The following is a 16288-nucleotide window of genomic DNA, read 5'->3' on the forward strand; positions in this document are numbered from 1 at the left end:
GGGGTACGGATACATGTTAGGGGGCGTGTGCATTGCAAGTCGCGCCTTATCATTACGGTAGGCCTCAGGGTTCAGGCTGCGGGTGAGACTTAAGGTTCATGGTCAGGGTTGGAGGTAGAGTTAGGTTTAGTCTCCCGGTGAGGGCCTAGGGTCGAGATTGGGGTACGGTTACGTGTTTGGGGGCGTGTGTGTTGCAGGGCGTGTCTTATCGTTAGGGTAGGCCTCAGAGTTCAGTCTTCGGGTGAGCCTTAGGTTTCAGGGTCATTGTTGGAGGTAGGTTAAGGTTAGGCTCCCGATGAGGCCTAGGTTCGTGATTGGCGTACGGATACGTGTTTGGTGTCCTGTGCGTTGCACGTCGCGGCTTATCGTTAGGGTAGGCCTCAGGTTTCAGGCTGCGGGTGAGGCTTAGGGTTCAGGGTCAGGGATGGAGCTAAGGTTAGGGTTACGCTCCCGGTGAGGCCTAGGGTCGAGATTGTGGTACGGACATGTGTTAGGGGGCGTTTTTGTTGCAGGGCGCGGCTTATACGTAGGGTAGGCCTCGGGGTTCAGGCTCTGGGTGAGGTTTAGGTTTCAGGGTCAGGGTTGGAGCTAGGGATAGGGTTATGCTCTCGCTGAGGCCTAGGGTCAAGATTGGGGTATGGATACGTGTTAGGGGGCGTGTGCGTGGCAGGGCGCAGCTTATCGTTACGGTAGGCCTCACGGTTCAGGCTGCGGGTGAGGCTTAGGTTTCAGGGTCAGGGCTGGAGCCAGGGTTAGGTTTAGTCTCCCGGTTAGGCCTATGTTGCAGATTGGGGTACGGATACATGTTAGGGGGCGTGTGCGTTGCTGGGCGTGGCTTATCGTTAGGGTAGGCCTCAGGGTTCAGGCTGCGGGTGAGGCTTAGGGTTCGGGGTCAGGGTTGGAGGTAGAGTTAGGTTTAGTCTCCCGGTGAGGGCCTAGGGTCGAGATTGGGGTACGGTTACGTGTTTGGGGGCGTGTGCGTTGCAGGGCGCGTCTTATCGTTAGGGTAGCCCTCAGGGTTCTGGCTGCGGGTGATGCTTAGGGTCCAGTGGCAGGGTTGGAGCTAGGGTTAGGGTTAGGCTCCCGGTGAGGCCTAGGGTCGAGATTGGGTTACGGATACGTGTTTGGGGGCGTGTGCGTTGCAGGGCGCGGCTGATCGTTAGGGTAGGCCTCAGGGCTCAGGCTGAGGGTGAGGCTTAGGGTTCAGGGTCAGGGATGGAGCTAGGGTTAGGGTTAGGCTCCCGGTGAGGCCTAGGGTCGAGATTGTGGTACGGATATGTGTTAGGGGGCGTTTTCATTGCAGGGCGCAGCTTATCGTTCGGGTAGGCCTCAGGGCTCAGGCTGAGGGTGAGGCTTAGGGTTCAGGGTCAGGGATGGAGCTAGGGTTAGGGTTAGGCTCCCGGTGAGGCCTAGGGTCGAGATTGTGGTACGGATATGTGTTAGGGGGCGTTTTCATTGCAGGGCGTGGCTTATCGTTAGGGTAGGCCTCAGGTTTCAAGCTGCGGGTGAGGCTTAGGGTTCATGGTCACAGATGGAGCTAGGGTTAGGTTTAGTCTCCCGGTTAGGCCTAGGGTCGAGATTCGGTTTCGGATTCGTGTTATGCGGCGTGTGCGTTGCAGGGCGTGGCTTATTATTAGGGTTGGCCTCCTTAGGGTTGAGGCTGCGGGTGAGGCTTAGGGTTCAGGGTCAGGATTTTAGCTAGGGTTAGGGTTAGGCTCCCAGTGAGGTTTAGGGTCGAGATTGGTGTACGGATTCGTGTTCGGGGGCGTGTGCGTTGCAGGACGTGGATTATCGTTAGGGTAGGCCTCAGGGTTTAAAGTGCGGATTAGGCTTAGGGTTTAGGGCCAGGGTTGGAGCTAGGATTCGGGTTCGGCTCCCGGTGAGGCCTAGGGTCCCTATTGGGGTACGGATACATGTTCGGGGGTGTCTGCATTGCAGGGCATGGCTGATCATTAGGATAAGCCTCAGGGTTCAGGCTGCGGGTGAACCTTAGGGTTCAGTGTAACGGTTGGACTTAGGGTTAGGGTTAGGCTTCCGGTGAGGCCTAGGTTCGATATTGGGGTACGGATACGTGTTAGGGGGCGTGTGCGTTGCCCAGCGCGGCTTATCGTTAGGGTAGGCCTCAGGGTTCAGGCTGCAGGTGAGGTTTAGTGTTCAGGGTCAGGGATGGAGCTAGGGTTATGGTTAGGCTCCCGATGAGGCCTAGGGTCGAGATTGGGGTACGGATACGTGTTAAGGGGCATGTGCGTGGCAGGGCGTGGCTAATCGTTAGGGTTGGCCTCCTCAGGGTTGAGGCTGCGGGAGAGGCTTAGGGTTCAGTGTCAGAGTTTTAGCTAGGGTTAGAGTTAGGCTCCCGGTGAGTCCTAGGGTCGAGATTGGGGTCCGGATACGTGTTCGGGGGCATGTGCGTTGCAGGGCGTGGCTTATCGTTAGGGTAGGCCTCAGGGTTCAGCCTGCGGGTGAGGCTTAGTGTTCAGGGTAAGGGTTGCACTTAGGGTTAGGATTAGGCTCTCAGTGAGTCCCAGGGTGGCGATTGGGGTACGGATATATGTTAGCGGGCGATTTCGTTGCACGGCGCGGCTGATCGTTAGGGTAGGCTTCAGGGTTGAGGCTGTGGGTGAGGCTTAGATTTCAGTGTCAGAGTTGGAGCTAGGGTTATGGTAAGGCTACCCGTGAGGCATACGGTAGAGATTGTGTGACGGATACGTTTTAGGGGGCATGTGCGTTGCAGGGCACGGCTGATCGTTAGGGTAGGCCTCAGGGTTCAGTCTGCGGGTGTGGCTTAGGGCTCAGGGTCAGAGTTGGAGCTAGGGTTAGGGTTTGGCACCCGGTGAGGACTAGGGTCGAGATTGTGGTACGGATACGTGTTCGGGGGCGTGTGCATTGCAGGGCGCAGCTTATCATTAGGGTAGGCCTCAGGGTTAAGGCTGCGGGAGAGGCTTAGTGTTCAGGGTCGGGATGGAGCTAGGGTTAGGGTTAGGCTTCCGGTGAGGCTTAGGGTCGTGATTGGGGTACGGATACATGTTCGGGGGCATGTGCGTTGCAGGGCGTGGCTTATCGTTAGGGTTGGCCTCCTCAGGGTTGAGGCTACGGGTGAGGCTTAGGGTTCAGGGTCAGGGTTTCAGCTAGGGTTGGGTTAGGCTCCCAGTGAGGTTTAGGGTCGAGATTGGGGTACGGATACGTGTTAGGCAGCGTGTGCGTTTCAGGACGTGGATTATCGTTAGGCTAGGCCTCAGGGTTAAGGCTGCGGGTGAGGCTTAGGGTTCAGGGCCAGGGTTGGAGCTAGGGTTAGGGTTAGGTTCCCGGTGGTGCCTAGGATCGCTATTGGGGTACGGATACGTGTTAGGGGGCGTGTGCGTTGCAGGGTGTGGCTTATTTTTAGGGTAGTCCTCAGGGTTCAAGCTGTGGATGTGGCTTAGTCTTCAGGGTCAGGGTTGTAGCTAGGGTTAGGTTAGGTCTCCCGGTGAGGTCTAGGGTGGAGATTGGGGTAGGGATACGTGTTCGGGGGCATGTGCGTTGCGGGGCGTGTGCGTTGCAGGGCGTGGCTTATCGTTAGGCTAGGCCTCAGGGTTCAGCCTGCGGGTGAGGCTTAGTGTTCATGGTAAGGGTTGGTTTTAGGTTTAGGATTAGGGTCCCAGTTAGTCCCAGGGTCCCGATTGGGGTACGGATATGTGTTAGGGGGCGTTTTCATTGCAGGGCGCGGCTTATCGTTATGGTAGGCCTCAGGGTTCAGGCTGCATGTGAGGCTTAGGGTTCAGAGTCAGGGTTGGAGCTAGGGTTAGGTTTAGGCTCTCGCTGAGGCCTACGGTCGAGATTGGGGTACGGATACGTGTTAGGGGGCGTGTGCATTCCAGGGAGCGGCTTATCGTTAGGGTAGCCCTCAGGGTTCATCCTGCAGGTGAGTCTTAATGTTCAGCCTCTGGTTTGGAGCAAGGGTTAGGTTTAGTTGCCCGGTGAGGCCTAAGGTGGAGATTGGGGTACGGATACATGTTAGGGGGCGTGTGCATTGCAAGTCGCGCCTTATCATTACGGTAGGCCTCAGGGTTCAGGCTGCGGGTGAGACTTAAGGTTCATGGTCAGGGTTGGAGGTAGAGTTAGGTTTAGTCTCCCGGTGAGGGCCTAGGGTCGAGATTGGGGTACGGTTACGTGTTTGGGGGCGTGTGTGTTGCAGGGCGTGTCTTATCGTTAGGGTAGGCCTCAGAGTTCAGTCTTCGGGTGAGCCTTAGGTTTCAGGGTCATTGTTGGAGGTAGGTTAAGGTTAGGCTCCCGATGAGGCCTAGGTTCGTGATTGGCGTACGGATACGTGTTTGGTGTCCTGTGCGTTGCACGTCGCGGCTTATCGTTCGGGTAGGCCTCAGGTTTCAGGCTGCGGGTGAGGCTTAGGGTTCAGGGTCAGGGATGGAGCTAAGGTTAGGGTTACGCTCCCGGTGAGGCCTAGGGTCGAGATTGTGGTACGGACATGTGTTAGGGGGCGTTTTTGTTGCAGGGCGCGGCTTATACGTAGGGTAGGCCTCGGGGTTCAGGCTCTGGGAGAGGTTTAGGTTTCAGGGTCAGGGTTGGAGCTAGGGATAGGGTTATGCTCTCGCTGAGGCCTAGGGTCAAGATTGGGGTATGGATACGTGTTACGGGGCGTGTGCGTGGCAGGGCGCAGCTTATCGTTACGGTAGGCCTCACGGTTCAGGCTGCGGGTGAGGCTTAGGTTTCAGGGTCAGGACTGGAGCCAGGGTTAGGTTTAGTCTCCCGGTTAGGCCTATGTTGCAGATTGGGGTACGGATACATGTTAGGGGGCGTGTGCGTTGCTGGGCGTGGCTTATCGTTAGGGTAGGCCTCAGGGTTCAGGCTGCGGGTGAGGCTTAGGGTTCGGGGTCAGGGTTGGAGGTAGAGTTAGGTTTAGTCTCCCGGTGAGGGCCTAGGGTCGAGATTGGGGTACGGTTACGTGTTTGGGGGCGTGTGCGTTGCAGGGCGCGTCTTATCGTTAGGGTAGCCCTCAGGGTTCTGGCTGCGGGTGATGCTTAGGGTCCAGTGGCAGGGTTGGAGCTAGGGTTAGGGTTAGGCTCCCGGTGAGGCCTAGGGTCGAGATTGGGTTACGGATACGTGTTTGGGGGCGTGTGCGTTGCAGGGCGCGGCTGATCGTTAGGGTAGGCCTCAGGGCTCAGGCTGAGGGTGAGGCTTAGGGTTCAGGGTCAGGGATGGAGCTAGGGTTAGGGTTAGGCTCCCGGTGAGGCCTAGGGTCGAGATTGTGGTACGGATATGTGTTAGGGGGCGTTTTCATTGCAGGGCGCAGCTTATCGTTCGGGTAGGCCTCAGGGCTCAGGCTGAGGGTGAGGCTTAGGGTTCAGGGTCAGGGATGGAGCTAGGGTTAGGGTTAGGCTCCCGGTGAGGCCTAGGGTCGAGATTGTGGTACGGATATGTGTTAGGGGGCGTTTTCATTGCAGGGCGTGGCTTATCGTTAGGGTAGGCCTCAGGTTTCAAGCTGCGGGTGAGGCTTAGGGTTCATGGTCACAGATGGAGCTAGGGTTAGGTTTAGTCTCCCGGTTAGGCCTAGGGTCGAGATTCGGTTTCGGATTCGTGTTATGCGGCGTGTGCGTTGCAGGGCGTGGCTTATTATTAGGGTTGGCCTCCTTAGGGTTGAGGCTGCGGGTGAGGCTTAGGGTTCAGGGTCAGGATTTTAGCTAGGGTTAGGGTTAGGCTCCCAGTGAGGTTTAGGGTCGAGATTGGTGTACGGATTCGTGTTCGGGGGCGTGTGCGTTGCAGGACGTGGATTATCGTTAGGGTAGGCCTCAGGGTTTAAAGTCCGGATTAGGCTTAGGGTTTAGGGCCAGGGTTGGAGCTAGGATTCGGGTTCGGCTCCCGGTGAGGCCTAGGGTCCCTATTGGGGTACGGATACATGTTCGGGGGTGTCTGCATTGCAGGGCATGGCTGATCATTAGGATAAGCCTCAGGGTTCAGGCTGCGGGTGAACCTTAGGGTTCAGTGTAACGGTTGGACTTAGGGTTAGGGTTAGGCTTCCGGTGAGGCCTAGGTTCGATATTGGGGTACGGATACGTGTTAGGGGGCGTGTGCGTTGCCCAGCGCGGCTTATCGTTAGGGTAGGCCTCAGGGTTCAGGCTGCAGGTGAGGTTTAGTGTTCAGGGTCAGGGATGGAGCTAGGGTTATGGTTAGGCTCCCGATGAGGCCTAGGGTCGAGATTGGGGTACGGATACGTGTTAAGGGGCATGTGCGTGGCAGGGCGTGGCTAATCGTTAGGGTTGGCCTCCTCAGGGTTGAGGCTGCGGGAGAGGCTTAGGGTTCAGTGTCAGAGTTTTAGCTAGGGTTAGAGTTAGGCTCCCGGTGAGTCCTAGGGTCGAGATTGGGGTCCGGATACGTGTTCGGGGGCATGTGCGTTGCAGGGCGTGGCTTATCGTTAGGGTAGGCCTCAGGGTTCAGCCTGCGGGTGAGGCTTAGTGTTCAGGGTAAGGGTTGCACTTAGGGTTAGGATTAGGCTCTCAGTGAGTCCCAGGGTGGCGATTGGGGTACGGATATATGTTAGCGGGCGATTTCGTTGCACGGCGCGGCTGATCGTTAGGGTAGGCTTCAGGGTTGAGGCTGTGGGTGAGGCTTAGATTTCAGTGTCAGAGTTGGAGCTAGGGTTATGGTAAGGCTACCCGTGAGGCATACGGTAGAGATTGTGTGACGGATACGTTTTAGGGGGCATGTGCGTTGCAGGGCACGGCTGATCGTTAGGGTAGGCCTCAGGGTTCAGTCTGCGGGTGTGGCTTAGGGCTCAGGGTCAGAGTTGGAGCTAGGGTTAGGGTTTGGCACCCGGTGAGGACTAGGGTCGAGATTGTGGTACGGATACGTGTTCGGGGGCGTGTGCGTTGCAGGGCGCAGCTTATCATTAGGGTAGGCCTCAGGGTTAAGGCTGCGGGAGAGGCTTAGTGTTCAGGGTCGGGATGGAGCTAGGGTTAGGGTTAGGCTTCCGGTGAGGCTTAGGGTCGTGATTGGGGTACGGATACATGTTCGGGGGCATGTGCGTTGCAGGGCGTGGCTTATCGTTAGGGTTGGCCTCCTCAGGGTTGAGGCTACGGGTGAGGCTTAGGGTTCAGGGTCAGGGTTTCAGCTAGGGTTGGGTTAGGCTCCCAGTGAGGTTTAGGGTCGAGATTGGGGTACGGATACGTGTTAGGCAGCGTGTGCGTTTCAGGACGTGGATTATCGTTAGGCTAGGCCTCAGGGTTAAGGCTGCGGGTGAGGCTTAGGGTTCAGGGCCAGGGTTGGAGCTAGGGTTAGGGTTAGGTTCCCGGTGGTGCCTAGGATCGCTATTGGGGTACGGATACGTGTTAGGGGGCGTGTGCGTTGCAGGGTGTGGCTTATTTTTAGGGTAGTCCTCAGGGTTCAAGCTGTGGATGTGGCTTAGTCTTCAGGGTCAGGGTTGTAGCTAGGGTTAGGTTAGGTCTCCCGGTGAGGTCTAGGGTGGAGATTGGGGTAGGGATACGTGTTCGGGGGCATGTGCGTTGCGGGGCGTGTGCGTTGCAGGGCGTGGCTTATCGTTAGGCTAGGCCTCAGGGTTCAGCCTGCGGGTGAGGCTTAGTGTTCATGGTAAGGGTTGGTTTTAGGTTTAGGATTAGGGTCCCAGTTAGTCCCAGGGTCCCGATTGGGGTACGGATATGTGTTAGGGGGCGTTTTCATTGCAGGGCGCGGCTTATCGTTATGGTAGGCCTCAGGGTTCAGGCTGCATGTGAGGCTTAGGGTTCAGAGTCAGGGTTGGAGCTAGGGTTAGGTTTAGGCTCTCGCTGAGGCCTACGGTCGAGATTGGGGTACGGATACGTGTTAGGGGGCGTGTGCATTCCAGGGAGCGGCTTATCGTTAGGGTAGCCCTCAGGGTTCATCCTGCAGGTGAGTCTTAATGTTCAGCCTCTGGTTTGGAGCAAGGGTTAGGTTTAGTTGCCCGGTGAGGCCTAAGGTGGAGATTGGGGTACGGATACATGTTAGGGGGCGTGTGCATTGCAAGTCGCGCCTTATCATTACGGTAGGCCTCAGGGTTCAGGCTGCGGGTGAGACTTAAGGTTCATGGTCAGGGTTGGAGGTAGAGTTAGGTTTAGTCTCCCGGTGAGGGCCTAGGGTCGAGATTGGGGTACGGTTACGTGTTTGGGGGCGTGTGTGTTGCAGGGCGTGTCTTATCGTTAGGGTAGGCCTCAGAGTTCAGTCTTCGGGTGAGCCTTAGGTTTCAGGGTCATTGTTGGAGGTAGGTTAAGGTTAGGCTCCCGATGAGGCCTAGGTTCGTGATTGGCGTACGGATACGTGTTTGGTGTCCTGTGCGTTGCACGTCGCGGCTTATCGTTAGGGTAGGCCTCAGGTTTCAGGCTGCGGGTGAGGCTTAGGGTTCAGGGTCAGGGATGGAGCTAAGGTTAGGGTTACGCTCCCGGTGAGGCCTAGGGTCGAGATTGTGGTACGGACATGTGTTAGGGGGCGTTTTTGTTGCAGGGCGCGGCTTATACGTAGGGTAGGCCTCGGGGTTCAGGCTCTGGGTGAGGTTTAGGTTTCAGGGTCAGGGTTGGAGCTAGGGATAGGGTTATGCTCTCGCTGAGGCCTAGGGTCAAGATTGGGGTATGGATACGTGTTAGGGGGCGTGTGCGTGGCAGGGCGCAGCTTATCGTTACGGTAGGCCTCACGGTTCAGGCTGCGGGTGAGGCTTAGGTTTCAGGGTCAGGGCTGGAGCCAGGGTTAGGTTTAGTCTCCCGGTTAGGCCTATGTTGCAGATTGGGGTACGGATACATGTTAGGGGGCGTGTGCGTTGCTGGGCGTGGCTTATCGTTAGGGTAGGCCTCAGGGTTCAGGCTGCGGGTGAGGCTTAGGGTTCGGGGTCAGGGTTGGAGGTAGAGTTAGGTTTAGTCTCCCGGTGAGGGCCTAGGGTCGAGATTGGGGTACGGTTACGTGTTTGGGGGCGTGTGCGTTGCAGGGCGCGTCTTATCGTTAGGGTAGCCCTCAGGGTTCTGGCTGCGGGTGATGCTTAGGGTCCAGTGGCAGGGTTGGAGCTAGGGTTAGGGTTAGGCTCCCGGTGAGGCCTAGGGTCGAGATTGGGTTACGGATACGTGTTTGGGGGCGTGTGCGTTGCAGGGCGCGGCTGATCGTTAGGGTAGGCCTCAGGGCTCAGGCTGAGGGTGAGGCTTAGGGTTCAGGGTCAGGGATGGAGCTAGGGTTAGGGTTAGGCTCCCGGTGAGGCCTAGGGTCGAGATTGTGGTACGGATATGTGTTAGGGGGCGTTTTCATTGCAGGGCGCAGCTTATCGTTCGGGTAGGCCTCAGGGCTCAGGCTGAGGGTGAGGCTTAGGGTTCAGGGTCAGGGATGGAGCTAGGGTTAGGGTTAGGCTCCCGGTGAGGCCTAGGGTCGAGATTGTGGTACGGATATGTGTTAGGGGGCGTTTTCATTGCAGGGCGTGGCTTATCGTTAGGGTAGGCCTCAGGTTTCAAGCTGCGGGTGAGGCTTAGGGTTCATGGTCACAGATGGAGCTAGGGTTAGGTTTAGTCTCCCGGTTAGGCCTAGGGTCGAGATTCGGTTTCGGATTCGTGTTATGCGGCGTGTGCGTTGCAGGGCGTGGCTTATTATTAGGGTTGGCCTCCTTAGGGTTGAGGCTGCGGGTGAGGCTTAGGGTTCAGGGTCAGGATTTTAGCTAGGGTTAGGGTTAGGCTCCCAGTGAGGTTTAGGGTCGAGATTGGTGTACGGATTCGTGTTCGGGGGCGTGTGCGTTGCAGGACGTGGATTATCGTTAGGGTAGGCCTCAGGGTTTAAAGTGCGGATTAGGCTTAGGGTTTAGGGCCAGGGTTGGAGCTAGGATTCGGGTTCGGCTCCCGGTGAGGCCTAGGGTCCCTATTGGGGTACGGATACATGTTCGGGGGTGTCTGCATTGCAGGGCATGGCTGATCATTAGGATAAGCCTCAGGGTTCAGGCTGCGGGTGAACCTTAGGGTTCAGTGTAACGGTTGGACTTAGGGTTAGGGTTAGGCTTCCGGTGAGGCCTAGGTTCGATATTGGGGTACGGATACGTGTTAGGGGGCGTGTGCGTTGCCCAGCGCGGCTTATCGTTAGGGTAGGCCTCAGGGTTCAGGCTGCAGGTGAGGTTTAGTGTTCAGGGTCAGGGATGGAGCTAGGGTTATGGTTAGGCTCCCGATGAGGCCTAGGGTCGAGATTGGGGTACGGATACGTGTTAAGGGGCATGTGCGTGGCAGGGCGTGGCTAATCGTTAGGGTTGGCCTCCTCAGGGTTGAGGCTGCGGGAGAGGCTTAGGGTTCAGTGTCAGAGTTTTAGCTAGGGTTAGAGTTAGGCTCCCGGTGAGTCCTAGGGTCGAGATTGGGGTCCGGATACGTGTTCGGGGGCATGTGCGTTGCAGGGCGTGGCTTATCGTTAGGGTAGGCCTCAGGGTTCAGCCTGCGGGTGAGGCTTAGTGTTCAGGGTAAGGGTTGCACTTAGGGTTAGGATTAGGCTCTCAGTGAGTCCCAGGGTGGCGATTGGGGTACGGATATATGTTAGCGGGCGATTTCGTTGCACGGCGCGGCTGATCGTTAGGGTAGGCTTCAGGGTTGAGGCTGTGGGTGAGGCTTAGATTTCAGTGTCAGAGTTGGAGCTAGGGTTATGGTAAGGCTACCCGTGAGGCATACGGTAGAGATTGTGTGACGGATACGTTTTAGGGGGCATGTGCGTTGCAGGGCACGGCTGATCGTTAGGGTAGGCCTCAGGGTTCAGTCTGCGGGTGTGGCTTAGGGCTCAGGGTCAGAGTTGGAGCTAGGGTTAGGGTTTGGCACACGGTGAGGACTAGGGTCGAGATTGTGGTACGGATACGTGTTCGGGGGCGTGTGCATTGCAGGGCGCAGCTTATCATTAGGGTAGGCCTCAGGGTTAAGGCTGCGGGAGAGGCTTAGTGTTCAGGGTCGGGATGGAGCTAGGGTTAGGGTTAGGCTTCCGGTGAGGCTTAGGGTCGTGATTGGGGTACGGATACATGTTCGGGGGCATGTGCGTTGCAGGGCGTGGCTTATCGTTAGGGTTGGCCTCCTCAGGGTTGAGGCTACGGGTGAGGCTTAGGGTTCAGGGTCAGGGTTTCAGCTAGGGTTGGGTTAGGCTCCCAGTGAGGTTTAGGGTCGAGATTGGGGTACGGATACGTGTTAGGCAGCGTGTGCGTTTCAGGACGTGGATTATCGTTAGGCTAGGCCTCAGGGTTAAGGCTGCGGGTGAGGCTTAGGGTTCAGGGCCAGGGTTGGAGCTAGGGTTAGGGTTAGGTTCCCGGTGGTGCCTAGGATCGCTATTGGGGTACGGATACGTGTTAGGGGGCGTGTGCGTTGCAGGGTGTGGCTTATTTTTAGGGTAGTCCTCAGGGTTCAAGCTGTGGATGTGGCTTAGTCTTCAGGGTCAGGGTTGTAGCTAGGGTTAGGTTAGGTCTCCCGGTGAGGTCTAGGGTGGAGATTGGGGTAGGGATACGTGTTCGGGGGCATGTGCGTTGCGGGGCGTGTGCGTTGCAGGGCGTGGCTTATCGTTAGGCTAGGCCTCAGGGTTCAGCCTGCGGGTGAGGCTTAGTGTTCATGGTAAGGGTTGGTTTTAGGTTTAGGATTAGGGTCCCAGTTAGTCCCAGGGTCCCGATTGGGGTACGGATATGTGTTAGGGGGCGTTTTCATTGCAGGGCGCGGCTTATCGTTATGGTAGGCCTCAGGGTTCAGGCTGCATGTGAGGCTTAGGGTTCAGAGTCAGGGTTGGAGCTAGGGTTAGGTTTAGGCTCTCGCTGAGGCCTACGGTCGAGATTGGGGTACGGATACGTGTTAGGGGGCGTGTGCATTCCAGGGAGCGGCTTATCGTTAGGGTAGCCCTCAGGGTTCATCCTGCAGGTGAGTCTTAATGTTCAGCCTCTGGTTTGGAGCAAGGGTTAGGTTTAGTTGCCCGGTGAGGCCTAAGGTGGAGATTGGGGTACGGATACATGTTAGGGGGCGTGTGCATTGCAAGTCGCGCCTTATCATTACGGTAGGCCTCAGGGTTCAGGCTGCGGGTGAGACTTAAGGTTCATGGTCAGGGTTGGAGGTAGAGTTAGGTTTAGTCTCCCGGTGAGGGCCTAGGGTCGAGATTGGGGTACGGTTACGTGTTTGGGGGCGTGTGTGTTGCAGGGCGTGTCTTATCGTTAGGGTAGGCCTCAGAGTTCAGTCTTCGGGTGAGCCTTAGGTTTCAGGGTCATTGTTGGAGGTAGGTTAAGGTTAGGCTCCCGATGAGGCCTAGGTTCGTGATTGGCGTACGGATACGTGTTTGGTGTCCTGTGCGTTGCACGTCGCGGCTTATCGTTAGGGTAGGCCTCAGGTTTCAGGCTGCGGGTGAGGCTTAGGGTTCAGGGTCAGGGATGGAGCTAAGGTTAGGGTTACGCTCCCGGTGAGGCCTAGGGTCGAGATTGTGGTACGGACATGTGTTAGGGGGCGTTTTTGTTGCAGGGCGCGGCTTATACGTAGGGTAGGCCTCGGGGTTCAGGCTCTGGGTGAGGTTTAGGTTTCAGGGTCAGGGTTGGAGCTAGGGATAGGGTTATGCTCTCGCTGAGGCCTAGGGTCAAGATTGGGGTATGGATACGTGTTACGGGGCGTGTGCGTGGCAGGGCGCAGCTTATCGTTACGGTAGGCCTCACGGTTCAGGCTGCGGGTGAGGCTTAGGTTTCAGGGTCAGGACTGGAGCCAGGGTTAGGTTTAGTCTCCCGGTTAGGCCTATGTTGCAGATTGGGGTACGGATACATGTTAGGGGGCGTGTGCGTTGCTGGGCGTGGCTTATCGTTAGGGTAGGCCTCAGGGTTCAGGCTGCGGGTGAGGCTTAGGGTTCGGGGTCAGGGTTGGAGGTAGAGTTAGGTTTAGTCTCCCGGTGAGGGCCTAGGGTCGAGATTGGGGTACGGTTACGTGTTTGGGGGCGTGTGCGTTGCAGGGCGCGTCTTATCGTTAGGGTAGCCCTCAGGGTTCTGGCTGCGGGTGATGCTTAGGGTTCAGTGGCAGGGTTGGAGCTAGGGTTAGGGTTAGGCTCCCGGTGAAGCCTAGGGTCGAGATTGGGTTACGGATACGTGTTTGGGGGCGTGTGCGTTGCAGGGCGCGGCTGATCGTTAGGGTAGGCCTCAGGGCTCAGGCTGAGGGTGAGGCTTAGGGTTCAGGGTCAGGGATGGAGCTAGGGTTAGGGTTAGGCTCCCGGTGAGGCCTAGGGTCGAGATTGTGGTACGGATATGTGTTAGGGGGCGTTTTCATTGCAGGGCGCAGCTTATCGTTCGGGTAGGCCTCAGGGCTCAGGCTGAGGGTGAGGCTTAGGGTTCAGGGTCAGGGATGGACCTAGGGTTAGGGTTAGGCTCCCGGTGAGGCCTAGGGTCGAGATTGTGGTACGGATATGTGTTAGGGGGCGTTTTCATTGCAGGGCGTGGCTTATCGTTAGGGTAGGCCTCAGGTTTCAAGCTGCGGGTGAGGCTTAGGGTTCATGGTCACAGATGGAGCTAGGGTTAGGTTTAGTCTCCCGGTTAGGCCTAGGGTCGAGATTCGGTTTCGGATTCGTGTTATGCGGCGTGTGCGTTGCAGGGCGTGGCTTATTATTAGGGTTGGCCTCCTTAGGGTTGAGGCTGCGGGTGAGGCTTAGGGTTCAGGGTCAGGATTTTAGCTAGGGTTAGGGTTAGGCTCCCAGTGAGTTTTAGGGTCGAGATTGGTGTACGGATTCGTGTTCGGGGGCGTGTGCGTTGCAGGACGTGGATTATCGTTAGGGTAGGCCTCAGGGTTTAAAGTGCGGATTAGGCTTAGGGTTTAGGGCCAGGGTTGGAGCTAGGATTCGGGTTCGGCTCCCGGTGAGGCCTAGGGTCCCTATTGGGGTACGGATTCATGTTCAGGGGTGTCTGCATTGCAGGGCACGGCTGATCATTAGGATAAGCCTCAGGGTTCAGGCTGCGGGTGAACCTTAGGGTTCAGTGTAACGGTTGGACTTAGGGTTAGGGTTAGGCTTCCGGTGAGGCCTAGGTTCGATATTGGGGTACGGATACGTGTTAGGGGGCGTGTGCGTTGCCCAGCGCGGCTTATCGTTAGGGTAGGCCTCAGGGTTCAGGCTGCAGGTGAGGTTTAGTGTTCAGGGTCAGGGATGGAGCTAGGGTTATGGTTAGGCTCCCGATGAGGCCTAGGGTCGAGATTGGGGTACGGATACGTGTTAAGGGGCATGTGCGTGGCAGGGCGTGGCTAATCGTTAGGGTTGGCCTCCTCAGGGTTGAGGCTGCGGGAGAGGCTTAGGGTTCAGTGTCAGAGTTTTAGCTAGGGTTAGAGTTAGGCTCCCGGTGAGTCCTAGGGTCGAGATTGGGGTCCGGATACGTGTTCGGGGGCATGTGCGTTGCAGGGCGTGGCTTATCGTTAGGGTAGGCCTCAGGGTTCAGCCTGCGGGTGAGGCTTAGTGTTCAGGGTAAGGGTTGGACTTAGGGTTAGGATTAGGCTCTCAGTGAGTCCCAGGGTGGCGATTGGGGTACGGATATATGTTAGCGGGCGATTTCGTTGCACGGCGCGGCTGATCGTTAGGGTAGGCTTCAGGGTTGAGGCTGTGGGTGAGGCTTAGATTTCAGTGTCAGAGTTGGAGCTAGGGTTATGGTAAGGCTACCCGTGAGGCATACGGTAGAGATTGTGTGACGGATACGTTTTAGGGGGCATGTGCGTTGCAGGGCACGGCTGATCGTTAGGGTAGGCCTCAGGGTTCAGTCTGCGGGTGTGGCTTAGGGCTCAGGGTCAGAGTTGGAGCTAGGGTTAGGGTTTGGCTCCCGGTGAGGACTAGGGTCGAGATTGTGGTACGGATACGTGTTCGGGGGCGTGTGCGTTGCAGGGCGCAGCTTATCATTAGGGTAGGCCTCAGGGTTAAGGCTGCGGGAGAGGCTTAGTGTTCAGGGTCGGGATGGAGCTAGGGTTAGGGTTAGGCTTCCGGTGAGGCCTAGGGTCGCGATTGGGGTACGGATATGTGTTAGGGTGCGTTTTCGTTGCAGGGCGCGGCTTATCATTAGGGTAGTCCTCAGGATTCAGGCTGCGGGTGAGGCTTAGGGTTCAGGGTCTGGATGGAGCTAGGGTTAGGGATAGGCTCCCGGTGAGGCCTAGGGTCGTGATTGGGGTACGGATACATGTTCGGGGGCATGTGCGTTGCAGGGCGTGGCTTATCGTTAGGGTTGGCCTCCTCAGGGTTGAGGCTACGGGTGAGGCTTAGGGTTCAGGGTCAGGGTTTCAGCTAGGGTTTGGTTAGGCTCCCAGTGAGGTTTAGGGTCGAGATTGGGGTACGGATACGTGTATGGCAGCGTGTGCGTTTCAGGACGTGGATTATCGTTAGGCTAGGCCTGAGGGTTAAGGCTGCGGGTGAGGCTTAGGGTTCAGGGCCAGGGTTGGAGCTAGGGTTAGGGTTAGGATCCCGGTGGTGCCTAGGATCGCTATTGGGGTACGGATACGTGTTAGGGGGCGTGTGCGTTGCAGGGTGTGGCTTATTTTTAGGGTAGTCCTCAGGGTTCAGGCTGTGGGTGTGGCTTAGTCTTCAGGGTCAGGGTTGTAGCTAGGGTTAGGTTAGGTCTCCCGGTGAGGTCTAGGGTGGAGATTGGGGTAGGGATACGTGTTCGGGGGCGTGTGCGTTGCGGGGCGTGTGCGTTGCAGGGCGTGGCTTATCGTTAGGGTAGGCCTCAGGGTTCAGCCTGCGGGTGAGGCTTAGTGTTCATGGTAAGGGTTGATTTTAGGTTTAGGATTAGGGTCCCAGTTAGTCCCAGGGTCCCGATTGGGGTACGGATATGTGTTAGGGGGCGTTTTCATTGCAGGGCGCGGCTTATCGTTATGGTAGGCCTCAGGGTTCAGGCTGCATGTGAGGCTTAGGGTTCAGAGTCAGGGTTGGAGCTAGGATTAGGTTTAGGCTCTCGCTGAGGCCTACGGTCGAGATTGGGGTACGGATACGTGTTAGGGGGCGTGTGCGTTCCAGGGAGCGGCTTATCGTTAGGGTAGGCCTCAGGGTTCATCCTGCAGGTGAGTCTTAGTGTTCAGCCTCTGGTTTGGAGCAAGGGTTAGGTTTAGTCGCCCGGTGAGGCCTAAGGTGGAGATTGGGGTACGGATACATGTTAGGGGGCGTGTGCATTGCAGGTCGCGACTTATCATTACGGTAGGCCTCAGGGTTCAGGCTGCGGGTGAGACTTAAGGTTCATGGTCAGGGTTGGAGGTAGAGTTAGGTTTAGTCTCCCGGTAAGGGCCTAGGGTCGAGATTGGGGTACGGTTACGTGTTTTGGGGCATGTGTGTTGCAGGGCGCGTCTTATCGTTAGGGTAGGCCTCAGAGTTCAGT

This window comes from Kogia breviceps, chromosome 7 (genome assembly GCF_026419965.1).
Source record: "Kogia breviceps isolate mKogBre1 chromosome 7, mKogBre1 haplotype 1, whole genome shotgun sequence".
NCBI lineage: Eukaryota > Metazoa > Chordata > Mammalia > Artiodactyla > Physeteridae > Kogia > Kogia breviceps.